The sequence below is a fragment of the Melozone crissalis genome, unplaced genomic scaffold (assembly GCF_028551555.1).
Source record: "Melozone crissalis strain CALT ecotype California unplaced genomic scaffold, PUWL_Pcris_2 ptg000081l_1, whole genome shotgun sequence".
In the NCBI taxonomy this organism is placed as follows: Eukaryota; Metazoa; Chordata; class Aves; order Passeriformes; family Passerellidae; genus Melozone; species Melozone crissalis.
This window is the reverse complement of record NW_026535858.1, coordinates 3,791,856-3,809,604: the sequence shown is the minus strand read 5'-3', so window position 1 is coordinate 3,809,604 and position 17,749 is coordinate 3,791,856. Positions and strand designations below refer to the sequence as shown.

General features: G+C 44.4%; 1 long non-coding RNA gene across 1 annotated transcript; it reads left to right on the top strand.

The window, feature by feature from the left end:
* Window positions 1-943: 943 nt before the first annotated feature.
* LOC128946604 (uncharacterized) lies at window positions 944-17,217 on the top strand. The gene is made up of 2 exons (XR_008483973.1): window positions 944-989; window positions 17,074-17,217. It is a non-coding gene; the product is annotated as an uncharacterized LOC128946604 (long non-coding RNA).
* The last annotated feature ends 532 nt before the right edge of the window (window positions 17,218-17,749 follow it).

Below are 17,749 nucleotides of genomic sequence, written 5' to 3'. Positions count from 1 at the left end.
TATGCAAGGGGCTTTTTTTATAGCTCGGGGCCCAGGAGGGGAAGCAGTGGTCATGAGCAGAGGCTGGAACTTGGCTTGTTAAGTAAATCTCAGGCTGTAGCTGGTTTTAATTTATTTTTTGTTTTATGTGCAGGAGACTGGGCCTTGCAGGCCTGGCTAATATCAAAGCCTGAGGTTTTGTAGACTTTTAATCAAGGTCCACTTTGGGGGGTTCTGCTTTCGGGGCTTGCGGACGTGTAGGATTTTTTTTGTCATATTTTTCATTTTTTCTTGCTGCAGTGTCTGGATTTCTTTAGTTCAACTTTTCCATTCTTCAGACTTGAGCCAAGTGAGCGATTTCAAATTACCCAGCACTTTCTAGAGATGTTTTTTTTGGTTGTTGTTTGGGGTTTTTTTGGTTTGGGATATTTCTTTTTTTTTCTGAAGCAGACTTGCAGTCCAGTTTCTCTGAAAATCACAGATGGCATTGCAATCCTACCCCATTGCCTCTCAATAATTTGGCATTCTTTGCACTGTCTGAATAGTTTATTGTTAATCAAATCTGTATGAAAGGAATTTTATATAAATTTTTTGTTTGTTTCGTCCCTCTGCTGGCAGGAAAAGTAAATCCCAAAGTATTTCAGCAGGTGCTATTAATATGCAAATAATGGAGAGTACACTGGGTCTAATAGACCTCCCAACTACATGGGAGGTGTCGCTGTTGGAGCAAATTAGCTTTCTGTAATTTGCATGCTTTTCACAGCCTCCTGGGATTATATTTTAGATCAGAGACAATAAAAGCATATGCTGTTAGTTTTAAATGTAACTAATTTTAGACTTTGAAACCATTTTAACCTAACTTCTCAGTGTTAAACTGTTATTTGCACAGAAACTTTCCACAGAGCTTGTAATTTGCACAGCCTTTCTGTTCCCCCATCAACTGCTCCATCTCTCTTTCCAGGTTGAAAGAGAAGAAAGGATCTACCAGGTGGCTGCATCTTGAAAAACAGGTATTTCTCACAAAATCCAGATTGTCCTAGCCTGGTTCTGAGCCTGCATTCAGATCCTGATGGGGTCTAGATTGAGCTTTTTATGTCAAACTTCTTCCCTCCCATTTGGCATCTCCGTATGGTGTGAATCCATCCCAGAAGGATGCTGTGGCCCCTGCTGGCTGCTCGTGGAGGGAAGAGGCTGCTCCTACCATCAGCAAATCTTCTTTGCTCACCCAGCAAAGCAGAGTCCTGGGCTGCTGTGGCACTAATGCCCAGTGTGGCTGTGCCTGCTGAGAGTCTGTTGGGAAACTCTGTTTGAACAAACGGGAAGAAAAGCAGGGATTTCACAGCAGGCTCAGTCTATAGAGTCACACATTACTGACTTGTACTGGCACATTATCAATGGCACTTCCCAATGGGTATTGACAGCAGAAATGCCACTGTTGATGCCTGTGCTTTGGGACAAGGGGGATGATGGGGTCTATGGAGCTGTGTCTGTGTTCCAGGTGCTGCCATGGCTGCTTTGTGCTGGACTGGCCAGGTGGTGACACAGGGCAGCCACTGCAGCCCTGCCCCTTGTCCCCATCCTCCCCTGTGGAGCTGGCAGGACCCAATTTCTGCTGCATGGAAGGAGGGCAGTGAGAGGAGCTGCAGCCAGAGCTGTCAGTCTGGGGAAGGTGCAGAGGCCCCTGTGCTTTGTCCCAGTGCCCAAGGGTGAGATTTGGGAGCTCCCTGTGCACAGCTGTTCCATTGCCCGTCTGTGCAGGGTGTCCAGATCACTGGGGCTTGTGGGGTGGTGGCCATCCTTTGCTCCAGCGGGGACAGAGCTCAGGGGTAGGATCAGATGTGTGGAGGAGATGGCAGCTAGGTGGATCAAGTTAATGTTATCAAATTTATTTCTGCCATGGGAAAGATGAGTGTGGCATGAGAGGGTGAGTCTGAGAGGGGTCCTTTGAGAAAAGAACCTCTTGGGATGCAGCTTTGGCCCTGCAGCAATGTGTGGTGAGACTCTTCTGAATTTTTGGGGCCACAACTTTGCCATCAATGTTTTATAGGTGTTTCACACAGACAATGTATAGAAGCAGTCTGTTTCCTAAGGAGTGATCTTAAAGCTGGAAATACCGAGTGCAGATTTTTTCTCACATCTCACCCTAAATGTTTTCTAGCATTAATACCAGTGACCTCCCACTTCTGCTGCTTTTTATTAATGGGATGTGGCTTCCTGTTATAAGCCTGGGCACTGGAGTTGGAAGCACTTGCTTTATTTAAAAATGAAAACAAAAAGGAAGAAAAAAGGGCTCTGATTACTCAGGTGTCGACAGAAAAAAACTGCGATGTTGTGCCAGATGGCTGCATTTGTGAAGCAGAGTGTAGTCAGAAGGAAAGTGGAAGGAGACAAGGCAAGTGTACATCAGGAGTGTGAAAACATGACCAAAATACCTTCAGCCTTGTTTCACCAACACTGGATTAGGAGGCAACTGTGGTGAGATGCAAGCAAAGAAAAGCAGAAGGGGACACTGTTTGGAAAACAAAAATGTCTTTCACAAAAGCTTTGAATTAGCAGAAATCAGGAGGTTTTGCATTAAATGGGCCAGTGCCTCGGAGCAGTGTGCCCAGTGCCACCCGTGGCAGAGTGAAGCAGGGATGGCACCAGGGTGTGTCAGGCCCAGGGTGCACTGGAGCAGGAGGTGCTGCTGCCCAGTGCCCGCCGTGCCCGGGGGCTGCAGCGCTGCCCAGAGCCCGGGAAGGGTTTCCCAGGGATGTGGGGCTGTGCTGGCTCCTCCCTCTGCCCGTGCCCACCCGTGCCCGGGTGGCACCCGGGAGCCCTCGGGGCAGGGCTCTGGGTTATGTGCACCCCACAGTGGGCGCTTGTGACACCAGCACGGGCTGCTCTGTGCCTCCGGCTGTTTGGACTCGTTCCCCACCTCCTGCAGGAGCTTCACTCAACCTCTGCTGCCAGGCCAAGGTCCGTGCCAAGCTTGTAAAAGCCGAGCCCTTGGCAGGCCCGTGGGCAGGGGCTTTGTTACCCTTTTATATCCTGAAACAGAGCCTGGGCACTTTCAACTTTGCTTCCATGCTGACACTTTTGGCTGTCACACAGGGAAAAGTTTAGATCTCAGATCACAAATCCAAAATTTATTTTTTTTCCATGCTTAAGCATGGCTGGCTCTGCCCAGACTGCTTTGGAGTTCTACCCTCTCTCCTGCTCTGTGGTGTCTCAAGGGAAGAGGAGGCTTTGACATGGGCACAGAGGGGCCACTCTCAAGGTGTGGCCTCTTGTCTCTTAGCCTTGGTTGTATCTTGGTTTACAAACTTGGTGATGCTTGGGTTTTGTCACCAGAGTCTGAAATCCTGGTGTTCTTTAGCTGCATTTAATTAGAACACCGCCAGGAAAATCTGTGGTGATTTTCACCCAAACCATTTTCTGTCTCACCTCCCCAACCCCAAAAGTACTTCCCCTGTTCACAGGTACTTTCTAGTAAAGGAATTCATCCAAAGATACTGGAGGTAGGTTATATTTCCAACAACAGGCACAGAGAAAGTGGCAGGAACATGGATCTTCCTCTGATCCCTGCTCTGGTAGAGCTAAAGCCTGAATGTGAGTTTCATTCTTTTATTTTTATAAAATCTGAATTCCTACACTTACTTTGGATCAAAAGTTTATTCTCTACACTAGGAAGATGTTTTGTTTTTTTTTTTTTTTATTTGCTACAAACTGCATTGTCTTATTTGGGGAGTATGTTCACAATTGAGAAAGAATTGCCTTTATTAACAAATCAAAAGCTTGTGCTGTCAAAACTGAAATCGTTCCACCTTTTTATGTGCAAATTAGAGCTTCTGTCAAACCTTCAGCCATGGTGCATTTAATTTGTGGAAATATAAAAATATCTGGCTTAATATTCAAATATTCTGCATGAGGAAGTAAATAGGAAATATTTGAAGTGATGCATTGCAGTCAAGACTCTAGAAAAATTAGATTTGAAAGAAATAAAGTTGTGCTTTAGCAAAATTTATTTTCCCTCCTTTTGCCAGAGTTCAGAGCGGTCCTTAGAAGTGTGTTGAAGTTATACAGGTGCCTGAATATCCGGTTGGATCATGGCCTTTGGGAGTCAACCAAGCTAAATCTAAGTGTGTCCAGGGCAGGGGAGCTACATCCGCTGCATTTTTCCTTAGGAGAGGGTCACAAGATGTTTATTTTTTAATTAATGGCAAAGGTACTGAGAAACTTTTCAGTCAATTCATTAAAGTTGGGGTTAAACAAAAAACAACAAAAAACCACAAAACAAAACAAAACAAAACCAAAACCAAAACCAAACAAACAAAAACCAACTATTGGTTCCAGGGTGGCAACTTGTGTTTTGGAAGGTATTTGTAGAGAGGGTAAAAATCTGATTATCTGAAGCTGGGCCCTGGTTCTGTGTTTAGGTTTCTAAATAAAGAGCTGTGTGCCCAGCAAGGTGAGGCACTGATGGACTGAACCTGAGCTCCTTCCAGCACAAACAGTTTGGGTTTGAGCCTAAGGCAGCCCACACTGCCCCTGAGCCTGGAGCTGCTGCTCTCCTCCTGCTCTCTGAAGCAGCTTGTCCTGCTGTGGGCCTGGTTCTGTTGGGGGGACAAGGAAAACCCTGCAGAAGCACCTGCAGAAAGCCTTTCCAGTGTGCTCAGTGTCTTTAGCTGCATTTTGGCTGATTAGGGTTTTTCCTAGCACTCCAGCAGGCCTAGTTCATGTTGAATTCCCAGCTCTCCTGTGACCCAGGAGCCTTTCCATGGCTCTTTGAGAGGAGGGGCCTGTCCAGGCAGGCTGTGTTTGCCCATTTTCCAGTCACATATGAGAATATCTCATCCTGTTTTGGGGAAGTTTTAATGGGGTCCCTTTCACCTCATTATTTCCAAGGCCTGAACCAGGAACTTTTGCTCTTCTGCAGAGCTGAGAGGAGAGGAAGTTTCTGTTCCTTGAGGAGCAGCTTCAGTTCCTGAAGTGCCAGTGCCATTATGCCCCAGGAAAGGCCACTGGACAGTGCATTAGTGATGCCTGTGGCCAGGCTGGGATGTGCCCATGGAACCCCAGGGCAGGTGTTGTTTCCAGCCACCTGGCTCCAGCAGAAAAACCCTTCCCACCACACCAGTAGGGCTACAACTACTCACATCTGTGCAGAAGGTGCAGAAAATATCCCATCAATTGCTGTCAACTCTCAGAAGTTCCATTTGGGGTGAATTATTGTCTGCAGGCATCCAGAACACTTGGTCCCCTACAACTCTAATGCTAATGCTGTCAGCAATGCAGAATTCCAGCATCCAGGGTTTCACATTTAGTCCTTCTGGCTCATCTCTCCAGGGGGGCTCCTACAGGCTGAAGGTGCAGTGCTCTGCATGTGAAGGTGTTTATTAGCCCATTACCCATAATTAATGGCAAGGCAGCTACTGAGGCTGGGGCTGTCCCAGGCAAAGCCTGCATGTTCTCTTTTCATACCCATGCTCCAGCATGAATTATATCATGTTCATATTCAGCCTCTCACCATCAGAGACCAACAAAGTGGTTTGGGTTGGGATCTCCTCTTTCAGGCCATAAACATATGATCCAGCCACCCCATAAAGTACATTCCTCCAGCTCTCCATGAATTCTCAGGCATAGCTGTGGCATGCAGCAGGGTTTGAGTCTGGTCCCTGCAGCTGGAGCAATCCTGCCCAGCACAGCTCTAAGGCACAGTGTGAAACAGGCACTGGAGCTTCACTGGTGAGTTTTGCCTCTGCTGCAGTCACAACTTCCCTTATTTTGTTAAAATAGTGGGTACTGTGCTACCCCCCTGCTTCCATGCAGGGATTCAGGGACAAAGCTCTCTGAATGCCACAGGTTGGTGTGGTGGAAGCTTTGCACTGGTGGGCTTGGCACCTCCCTGGCAACTCCTCCCCTGCCAGGAGTGCTGCAGCCTCGTGCAGTTGATCCTTCAATTGGCCCGTGTGCAGGCTGGACAGCTCTCTCTTTATTATTGTTATTATTATGCAATCAGACACTACTTACCTTCAGAAGGTGCTGGAGATGCACTCTTTATACAGAAACCATGCACACCCAGACCCATTTTCTCCATGGTGATTGCAGATAATGTGGAAAGCTCTGCTTTGATTCATTAGCAGAGCAAAAGACATAGTCAGGATTATTTGGTATAATACACAGCACTTCAAAAGGCATATATATTTTCATAATACTTTAAATTTACCACTTGGGCTGGTAACTCAAGCTTTGCTGTAGTGTTGAAGTCATAAAATTGGGGTGGTGCCATTATTTCACTGGAACAGGCCAACCTGGAAGCTCCTTAAGTGTGGGATTTGGAGTGAGTGACCATTGTGGAGTGTTTGTAAAACTGCTCAGAGCTCAGGAGGATCCCTGGCACCTCCAGAGCCCTCAGAGCGAAGGGGAACCAACAAGCTGAAAACTTGTTTTCATACAATCACAGAATGCTTTGGGATAGATGGAAACCTTGACAATTGTCCAATTCCAAAAAAGGCACAACTCAGGAGAAAAAAATCTAAGGAATTTTGTTTCTTGGGTTGAAAAGTAGAACCACTGAGTTAATTTTAATGAGTTCATTTTATTTAGGAGAAAAGTATCTTTTAGTTATTCTTTTGGATAAAATTTTGTGCTGCATATACTCGGTGTTGTTTTCTGACAAGGTGAGTAAGCAAAACTCCTCAGATTAGCATTTCTTATTTCATCTCCTCTCCTTTCTTGCCTTATCAGGACCATCCTTGGGCTGCACTGACCTGGCCATGACTTCATCCATGCCAGTTGGATGAGCCTCCAGGTTCTTGCCACTTACATTAACACAAACATCCAGCTCCATCCCATGAAAATCTCTGAGTTTAAGCCCAGCTTTAAAGACAGAGTTTTAAAAAATCTTTCTAACCAATGGTAACCTTTGGCAAATCCATATAATTTCCAAGTGTGGGTACAGATTTTTTTCTAAAAATGCAGATGGCAATTTCTGACAGCCATTTAGAGTTTTTTCACCCAACCATCATGTGCACATAGACCTCAGCATCCTCCCAGCAAGGCTTGTCCACTGGAGACAGGATTTAAAATATCACTGCTTAAGTGATTCAACTTACCTTACACTGCTGAGACCACCATGTGGGGGTTTATCCTTTCCTCCTCTCACCACTCATCTCTCTGGGACTTTGCTCTGCACTGTGGGGTCTCTGCCCACCTCTGGAAATCAGCTGTATAATTTACATCTCTGACTTCAGTTACTTGATGGCCAGAGCTTTTGTTTTAGTACCATGGATTAAAATGTTCCAGTTGTCACATGAAAATCTTCCTCAGCCCATCTTGGGAAAAGGCAACATGGTCAGACAAGCTTTTCCCTCATTTCCCAGCTTCTCCCAACTCTAAACCTGAGGTCACTCATGTACCTCATTTCCCAACTCAATCCCTCTAATCAGTTACATATTTTTAAATAATTGTCTGAAAAAATGGACAGAAATTGTGAGGATCATTACCAGCTGCCTTCACTGCTGCCATTCCCCCATATATGTATTTGCTTCTCTGTCTTAACACCTGAAATGTTTGGGAAAAAACTTAAACATGGCCAATGACTGCATTTAATTCAGGAGCTTTGGCACCTCTGGGCTCTGTATTTATAGCTCTGTCATGTTTCTTCCTTGTACTGACCTGGAGAAGAGAATTTTTTTTTTCTTATCTGATGAAAAGGTTGTCTGTCATGATGTGGTTATTGCAATACAAAATATTGCCTAAAACCTGACCCTGAACAAATTTTCTACAAGGACAGTTTACCCCAGAATTCCAAAGGAGGTGAAATCTTCCTCATGCTCTCCAAAGAGGGAAGCTGCTTGGGGTAAATAAAACTGGGGTGAGTCTCAAAATCCATCATGGAGCCTCAACTTTAAATGCAGTGTCTGATCCTGGCTGAAGCCACTCTGCTCCTGGTGTTACTCCACTGTATTTGGAGTTTAATGTGGATTGACATGGATTTTCATTGATGGGTGAGTCAGAAATTTAAAAATTACATGTAATAATCATGGTGTGTGGCTTGAAGAACATCCAAGGTGCTTTTAGCCTTATCAAATGGCAGTTGTTCAATGACTGTTGCCAACCAAAAAGTGTTTCCAAAAGTGGAATAATTTCTAACTAATTAGGACCTTCACAAATTTCCCATCCCCTTCCATTCATGTTGTCCATGAACAGACTGTGATTTTTCTTTTTTTTTTTTTCATTAGACATAATTATTCCCAAAGTGTTTTGTGGAGGGAGGATAACTTTTCCTGCCTCTGGGACATGGTACTTGTGAGGCAGACAAGAGGGGCTGTGCTCACAGACTGTTTACATGGGGCTGGTTCTTTGCCCTGGTTGCATGGATGTGACTTAGGGAAGTTTCTCCATTTAAGTTGTGTTGTTTGTTCAGAACTTCTCTCTGCAAATATTTTAAGTGTTCTGGTTCACTCACTGTTAGAATGCTGGAAGTAGCAAATGCAGCCCCTGGCTCACTGAAATGCACAGGATATATTTCATATGGCAGTGCAGGAGTTCATTCTCCCAAAATGCAGAATCCTTCGTTAAGGGCTCAACCATAAAATATTTACTCACTCTGCTGAGTCCCTCATCTGCCTCTGCTCGTGGGCCCTTTATGAGCAGTTCCTGAGCTCCTCCCCAGCACTGTAAACAGGAACCTTCACTCTGGTAACTTTTTAAGAGCCGCAGTAAAAAAAATGAACATAAAGAACCGCTGTACTTTTAAAGTGGAGTGCCCCCAGTCCCCTGGCCGAAGGGAGGCTGGGTGGTTGGTTTTTCAGGGAGACACAAAGCCAAGAGGGCTCTGTTTTCACATGCTAATGAAGCCCAAGGTGACGGGAATTTGGCAGAGCCCGATCCCAGCAGCTGCAGGCCAGGAGGGAACTGGCCAGGGCAATACATTGAAGCATCACTGAACACAAGCCTACAGCCTGCTCCTAGAACTTCATCAGAAATTAATCCAGTGCCAAATGCCCTCACCATAGCCCAGGATTTTGGCAAAGTGCTTTTCAGATTAAGTTATAAATATTTTGGTAATTTAAGAGCCCAGTGTCCAGACGCTGGATCGTTTGCTTTCTTTCCAGGAATACTCTGAGGTGCTCAGTGCCCAGTGAGCTTCCAGAATGAATCATCAGTAAAGGCACCCTCATCCAGAGGAGATGCATTTCAGAGCACTTGTGCAGTGCATCATTGGGGATCATCTTCAAACTTTACCAGTGCTTCAGAAAGGAAAAATAAGAAAAAGGATCAGAGCAAATTATAAATTTTTAAAGCAAATTTTTGAAGTTCAGCTCTTGTGCACCAACCTCACCCCCCTGAGGCACACACACAACTGCCCGACATCCAAGTCAGTGGGGCTGCTCTGAGTCCCAGTTTGGGGATGCTCTGACCATTTATGTGCCACAGGAGTGAGGGCTCTGTCCCAGCAGTGCCACTCACTGCGCTGGGCACAGGAAGATGTGCCCACAAACAGCTCCTGCAAAGTAAAACCAAGCAGAAAGACCAACCTCTGCCAGACCAGGTGATTTATTTACCTTCAGGTGAAGCCCACCTGCTCTTTGCCACTTCTTTCTGGACAGGAATTCAGCTCTGCATTCTAAAAGAAAACATTAGAAATAAAACATTTTCAGGTGAGGGGAGAAATTTCAAGTTCTTTAAAATTACAGTGAAATCAGCAAGTAAACCAAGACAGGTTGTGCTATTCAGTCACCTCCCTTTCCTTCTTTTCCCCCCAGAAAGCCATTTCCAGCTGGATTTTCCCCAAGATGTTAATATTGTGCTGGGTTTAATGCTGGCTGAAGCAAGGTAGCCAGTGGTTATTGCAGGCCTGACATGCCTGCTCTGCCAGGGAACAGCGTGAGCTTTCAACTCAGAAAACAAGGTGAACTTTGTTGGGTCATCAATCTGCTTTTGCCTGCCTTGGCCAGGTATGTGCTCACAACGAGGATGACTTTAATTCAGGATCAGTTTATTTGTACTTTCCTTAGTCATGGCCTGAGTGGTAAGGGTGGAAAGTGTTCAACCCCAAGGTTTTGGGTTTTTTTCTGGAAAACAAGTTGTTCTTTTGAAGAACTGGTCTGAAGTTTGAAGTGGTAGCTTTGTAGGCAGTTTGCTCACAGAGCTGATGTTCCTGATTGTGAAACAAGAAGCTGAAACATTTTAAATAGAGCCAGGCAAAGGCAATCTTTCCATTTTCTGCTTCCTAGAGTTCACTTACGAAGGAGAATCACTCCTTAGTTGTTCCTCTTCAGCATGAATTCCTGTTCCATCTCCTTCATTCCTCAGATCTAGTCCTCAGATCAGAGGCAGGAATACAGCTCCGTGTCTCTGTAATGTGACACAGAACCAGCACTGAAAATGGGCTTTAAATGGTGCCACTATGTTGATTTAATTGGATTTTGCCTGAGAAATAATATGCAAGTTAAAGCATTACTTACAAAGGTGTGCACCATACTTAAAAAATATACCTTTAGTGCTCAGGGTCCAAACATTCCTGTTTTGTGTTTCAAATACTTCATCATCTCCATTTCCCCTTGGTTTTCTTTCTTTAAGCCTGATGCTGCTCCTAGGACATGTGTGCTTGTATTTGTGTGCATGTGTAGGCCCATGATTGTTTCTACTGCTAAAGCTGGCAACGTAGCTACTGTTTTCCAAGCTCAGTTACTATTTTGGCAAACCATGGGTATTTGGGGATATGAAAACTGCTCAGCCGCCTTAAGGAAAAAAATTCCATAGGTTTTTGTTTCCATACTTTCCAGTTTTCCACTCATCAGTTGCAGGCTCGTGTTGAAAAATGTGTTTCAGTGTCAGAACTTCTGAAGAGCAAAGCCCAGTGGTGGGGAGCAAGTTCACCCTCCCTGAGCAGCACTGGCTGCTGTAAGGGAATAAATAACAAATAACACAAGCAGATGAATATTAACTAATACCAAAGCACACCTACCCCTCTGAATTGCTTTCTCTGTTCACATTCTTGCCATTTGAGCAGCAGGGCAGCACCAGCTCTCCTCACATATTGCAGCCTGAGAAAACAGCTCCAAAGGGCCAAAAGAAGCAAATAAAATGTATTTGTTATTATGGCTGACCTTAGGCAGGCAGTATGTGGAGCTGCGGGAATCATTCACGGAATCTCTGATTATAAGTATGGTGATAACTGGTAAGACTGTGCTGAACTACTGTGAAACAATTCAGGTAGTCAGCAAACAGGGCTAATTGCTAGTTTGGGGGAGATTATGGGTAATTTACTGCCCACTGAGGGCTTCTACCTAAAAATAAGCTTTTTTTTTTTCCTCCCTTTGGACATCACTTGCATGTTAATGTAGAATTCCTGATGCAATTACATGTGAAGAGGACATTCAGATGCACTTCCATAAATGCCCTTCTGCTTCTCAATTACATTAACTGTCTTTGTAGATCCTTTGATAGAAACCATATTCTTCACTTTTTTTAAATAGCAAACAGGCGCTGAGCTAGACTTTGCTGCTATCCAAGATGTTCCATCAAAGGGCTGAGGGTAACACAATAAACACAAGGAAAGAAACTCCTGGTGCTTTCCAACACAAACTAACAGGGAAGTGTCAAGCGAGCCGCTACTGACAATTCCAGCCCCGAAACCAAATGTTCCTGTGTGAAACTCCACCTTTGAGAAGGAAGAACAAACGCCCACAGAGTGTTTTGGCTATAATTACTTCATTTAAGGGGAAAAAGAAAAAAGTGCCGGATTCGGTTTGCTAAAGTCAAGACATTAATATTTTTGGCATGTAAAGATGTAAACCAAATGTTTAAATGAAATGTCATCCCCTGGGTTCACATTTGCCCACTGAACTATGGTGCACACCCTCCACAGACCTTCATACAATACACATTTTTCAGTTCATTGAAGAAGGCCCCTGCTGCTTCTCAAGGAAAACTAACTTGCAGAAGCAAAATAAATACTGGCGTGGCACTGCAGCAGCGGAGCCTCGGAGCACAGATGTGCAGCACTGCCGGCTTTTCCATCAGATAAGGAGCATCCAGACATAATCACTCCAGTGTCTGGGACACGCCGCACGCTGCGGCGCTGCCCAAGTATGGCCTGACAGACACACACAGGGAGTGCTGGGGCTGGGAGGCAGGGAGCTGACAGCGCTGCAGAGCAGGCCTGTTATGTCTATAGCCAAATGTTTGTGTAATTTAGCCTGGGCTTTGAAATAGCCTCAGAAATTGGGGCACAAATGGAGCTTTGTGAGGAGCTGTCAGGGATGTACCTGCTGCAGCCTGAGGCTGGCACACTGGGAAGCTTCCGTCGGTCTCCATACAACCAGCGGGGCTGCTACAGGGCTGCTCCTGGAGAAAAACTTTATATATATATATTTATATACACATGTGAAGGCCAGCAAGATGGTTAGAGGGGTGGAGCACCCCTATGAGGAAAGGCTGAGAGAACTGGGGTTGTCCACCCTGGAAAAGAGAAGGCTCTGGAGTCACCTAATTGTGGCCTTCCAGCACCTGAAGGGCGCCTGCAATGGAACATGGACAGAGACAATTTCCAAGGGCCTGGTGTGACAGGACAAGGGGGAATGGCTCCAAATGGAGAGGAGGTTTAAACTGACTATTAAGAAAAAAAATCTCTGTGAGGGTGAGCAGGGCCTGGCACAGTTTAGAAGCTGTGGCTGCCCCATCCCTGAAGTGTCCACGGCCAGGTTGGACAGGGCTTGGAGCAGCCTGGGACAGTGGAAGGTGTCCCTGCCCAGGCTTGAGATGAGCTTTAAGGTCCCTTCCAACACAAACCATTCTCTGATTCTGTGATATAAATGTATATTTATATCTACATATGCACACACAGAGAGATATACATACAAATATATACACACACATGCACACACACATATATTATATATATTTGGCCTCATGTTTAATTGTGGGCCTTGGCCCTAACTGCAGTGTGGCATGCAAAGGGTTACTGCTGGCTGCTTTCAGGTAAGACACCTCTAAAAAAGCAAAAAAAATGGTAAATGTAACCCTACGGAAATACAGCTCCCAGGGCCTGTGGTAGTTCCTATTAAGATATACAAAGTATCTCAGCAAGGGAAAATTTAACTTACATACAACACATGATTTTAAGAAAAGAAATATTGATTGGGGGGGGGGATGGACAAGTATTTTTTTAGCTGTAATTTATGGCTGAGCAGCTTCATTTTAGGTACTTCATGGGAATATTTTAAACCAAGCCTGCATAATATTAAAATAAGTTAAAATGTATGTAAAATTTATGAGAGCATGTCAGGTGCAATGCTTGATAAAGTAAGTTTAATGCTTCAGAATTTTTTTCTTCAGGCAGAGAAAGCTGAATCCTGCAATTCTAGGTTACAGTATAATTTTAGAAACTCTTTTCCATTATACCATTCTTTTATTAATGAGATCCAACCCAATTTAACAAAAAGAGGTAAATTCCTAAAGAGTTTGTGGAAAGTCCTCAGCAGGTTGGAAGCTGGGAGTGTGTGATAAAAGGGGATATTCTCCTGTTCATGGGATCTATTCCATTTTACAAAACCACAGAGGAAATCAGTTCCCAACAAACTTTCCAAGGGTGCCTTTCCAGTGCAGTTTTCCTCCTGCAAATGCCGCCCAGCTCCGTGAGCAAACAAAAGCTTTGGCAGCTGACAGGGGCTGTACATCACTTTGAAAACTCTTCATTTACTGGGGGTGTGTCATATTGCCTCATTGTGTGACACTCCCAATTATCGTGACAGAGCTCAGTGACAAAGTACTGTCACCCCACTGCAGATCCAGAGCAGCTTCTTCCCATTTTTCTGCCTGGTCATGGGAATGTCGCTGAGCCGGTACAAAGGAGCGGCAGGAGCTGCAAACAGGGGCTGCAATGGCTGCAAACTGCTCTGCTCTATTAAAAATTCAGCTCCTCGGCAATATTAAATCTGAATTTACTTCCATCAAACAGAAACTTAGCATATCTCATTCTTCCATTATAAAATATTGACATCAGGAAGAGTGAATCCTGAAATGAAGATTATAGATGAAAACTATGTGCTTGGTAATTATCATTTTTTTTCTTTGTTATTATTCCTTTCCTCTGAGGATTGCACAGGCTGTTGCAAACAGTAATGAAGTTAGCATGCAATGCCAATGCAAAGTGTGCTGCAAAGTTATTCCTTCCCTCATTATGGATGAGGGAGGCGAGACAGGGGGAGGAGGGAGATTTCCCCAGCCCGACCCGTACGCGGGCGGGACAGCCCCCACCTCACATCCTAATCAGCATCCCTGCTGAGGAGACCTTCAGTGCCATCTTGTCTCTGACTCCTTTTGTTCTGCCATTTCCCTGGGTTTTTTAGGTCTGTACTGGAGCTCAGAGCTATTAATATCAATGACACTTTTTTTGTCACAAACCAAGCAGCCGGTTCACAAATCCTTTCACTGCCCCATAATGCTCTCAAATAACCAGAGCACTGGAAAACAGAGTTCCAGGCATGGAAATGTCCAACCCCTCATCCCAACAGCCCTTCTTGAGGCCTGACACCACAGTGGGAAGAGATCAACATGCTGGCCAACCTGCATTGGGATAACCCTTTGGTTCCTGCCTGTGGAGACAGCCCATGGCTTCCACCACAAGAGCCACGGCACCACCCCCTGAAATTCCCACCTGGCTGATGAACTTAGTCCTGGTTGGTGCCTCTCTCCAGGGTGACCACGCAGAGAGGTCCCACTTGGTGGGATGGGGTTGTTTGAGGGCCTCCTCCACATCCTCTTGAGCCCTGCTGGTGGCCTGCAGATGTTCCTGAGGAGTGTGATGTGTCCCAGGTGCGACATCGCCTACCGAGTCCGTCTCATGTGCTTCCTACCAAAATCAATCCAAGTCAATAAAGTGCCCACCCTCCTCCCACTGTGCTTGCAGAGGTTCAAAGCAGCACCAATTACTCTTAAGGTGGACTTGTCAGGTGTCAGATGAGAACAGAGAAGTTGAAGCATTATGTATAGAAACAGATTTATTTAGAGGACTTGAAGAATTTGTTTTGCTATCAACAGGTCTATAAGAAGTGCTTGTATAGTAGAGTCTAATAGAAACTGATAACCTTGCAAAATGCTAAGGGGATGTTGTTTGGGTCTTTTTTTTCCCCCTTTTCTCTTCTTTTGGTACCAGTCAAACACAGAACTGCCCCCCAAAGCACCCCATCTCAAGGCAGCCATGGCAGTAAAGTTCCTGACCTTGAAGGGCATTTGGTCACAACCCTTCTTGCTGAACACATCCCCTTTCTGGTCCTCATCTCTCCAGGCTTCATTTATATATAATATATAAATATCTTTGCCATGCACTCAGTTTTTTGTGTTTGGTTCCAAAACTGAGAACCCTGCCAGTCTCCAAGTCTAAATCTTATGTGAACCTCTCTGTCCCTGCCAAGCCCACAGCATACAAATATCACAGTACATTATAATCACACAAGATGTTCCCAAGTTTAACAGTTCTCATCCCAGAATACCAAACCCCTCTCCTAGCATTCCCAACAAATCAATATGCATTATTATTACATGCTCAGATACTACATCAGATTTCTGCTCATGCCAAAATTTCAGCTAGCTGTTCCCTGGAGTATTTATGCTTGTGTACTGTATTTAACAACAGCCCATTCAAAATCCTCACAGCTCCTAGGAATGAAATGCACATAATTTAGGAATAGCTGTCTGGCTATTCAGGCATCATGCTGTGTCAAGGGAAAATTAAATCTCTGACTCTCCCCCTCTTCTAAAACAAACCTGTACTTTGCATCATATTTTGGGGAGCTGCATGGAAGTTTCATAAAGACCAAGTGGCCTTGACTCTTTTTTACCTGTTTAATGGCAGTGCCTCCCCATTAATGCTCCAAAATGATACAGTAGTTTGAAAAAAAAAAGCTCTCAGCATGCAGGCATTGTATCACATTAAGAAATCAGGATTTTCTAGGCACTGCACAGCATTAATTACACTGAGCATGCTGCAAATTTAAATTAAATGATATGCCATGTTCTGTTGTAAATATCGAAATGGATTGCAAGATAGAACCCCATATTGGCATTTGTGCACTGAATAGGAGCAGAAAACCTCTATGATATGTAATTTCTTTTTATTTTAAGCATATGTGATGCAAATGTGGTTTTTATTTTCAGGAGTACCTAAGAGCACACACATGTACAGGTTAGAACTTGTCTGTCCTGAAAAAAAAACCCTAAACAAGCCCTCTCTTAATAATAACAACAACGATAAAAAAACAAAAAAAAAAAGCCCTCTTTGCCTTCATTTCCTTTCCAACATAAAAGAATAAATTATGCTTCTCTTTCCCTCCAACAAGTATTTACAATGTAGGGAACGGAGGGCACTGAGAGGAAAATGGGGAATACGAGGGGCTGGAGCAGGTCAGCAGGAGCAGGAGCAGGAGGATCTGATTTTGTCATGTGGGTTGGAGTACCAGGATCCCACAAAAATAAATAAATGCTAAGGGGGTTCAACTCACTCAAGCAGGGAAGGGCTGCTCTTCCAGCTGGAATTTCAAACAGGAGCAGAGGGAGAGGTGAGCTGGGACTGCCTCGACTCTGTAGGGATCAGGGAAGCCTGATTTGGTGATGCCACGGGAAGAAGTGTCTGAAAGAATATAAACAATAAACAAAAGCTCTGTCAGTATTTGTATTTTTCTTGGCATTGGTATTTTACAGTTTTATACTATCACATTGAATGGTCACAATCTCAGCAGCCTTAACAATTGGATGAGAAGTATTTCTAGTGTATTTTCACATATTTCTACGTGACTAAATACTAGACAAATATTTTATAACTTTGCACATCACGGAAAGGATGTCATTTAGTTAACTCTATAGAAAAGGCCTTAAAAAAAATCTGTATTTTTTGAGGCTTATTTAAGGCATTGATGAAATGATGAGCACTGAGCTGCAACCCACAGGTGAGTGCCAGTCTGAGCTGGCACAAGGGTACAAGGCATGAAGGAGACACAGCAAAACCGTGTGGACAGGGACTTGCAGAGCCACTGGCTTTTTTTTTAACCCAGCATCACAACCACATTCTTTCTAAATTATCTTCTCTGTGTCTTTTGTTCCTAGGCCTTGTCTTCCTGTCCCATTTTGCAGCAGTCGTGTGTGTGGGAGAAATACAGCTGTGGGACGCCTGATGAACAGAGGTGCTTGAACAACTGGCCTTCAGCTCTGTCACCTTTTTTGGTGGTTGCAAAAAAAACCAAAACAAAACAAAGCAAAACCAACCACACACACAAAAAAAGACAAAAAAATCCAAGCCAAAGATAGTTTATGTACAGCTCAGGAAGCTCTCAGCAATGAGTGTGTCTGTGATTTAATAACACACCTACCCAAAATGACACCTCCTCTACTACTCACTGAGAAAAAGAAGGCAGAGCTGCACACAAGGCACTGCTGTTGCAGCAACAAGCAGCCAAACTACCAGGTATTTATTTTTCAATGTACACAATTATTGGGGGAGAATAAAAATTATTCTTTGACACTCTGAGAGAGCCATAAAAAGCCCTGTGCTTCCCCTACTCCCATGGTCGTGGCAAGAAACACCTCACAAATTCTAATAAATAGAGAATAGAAATAAATACTTTAACTACACAGCATCGGGTTTCAAATGGCTTCCTGAATCAGAAAGTGCTGCTAGTCCATCTTCCTTATTTCCACACTCTGTAATGGTGGCTCTCCAAAGTCAAAGTGAGATGGATACTACAAGGATCACAGACACTACACTGGGAAACCAAGTATCAGT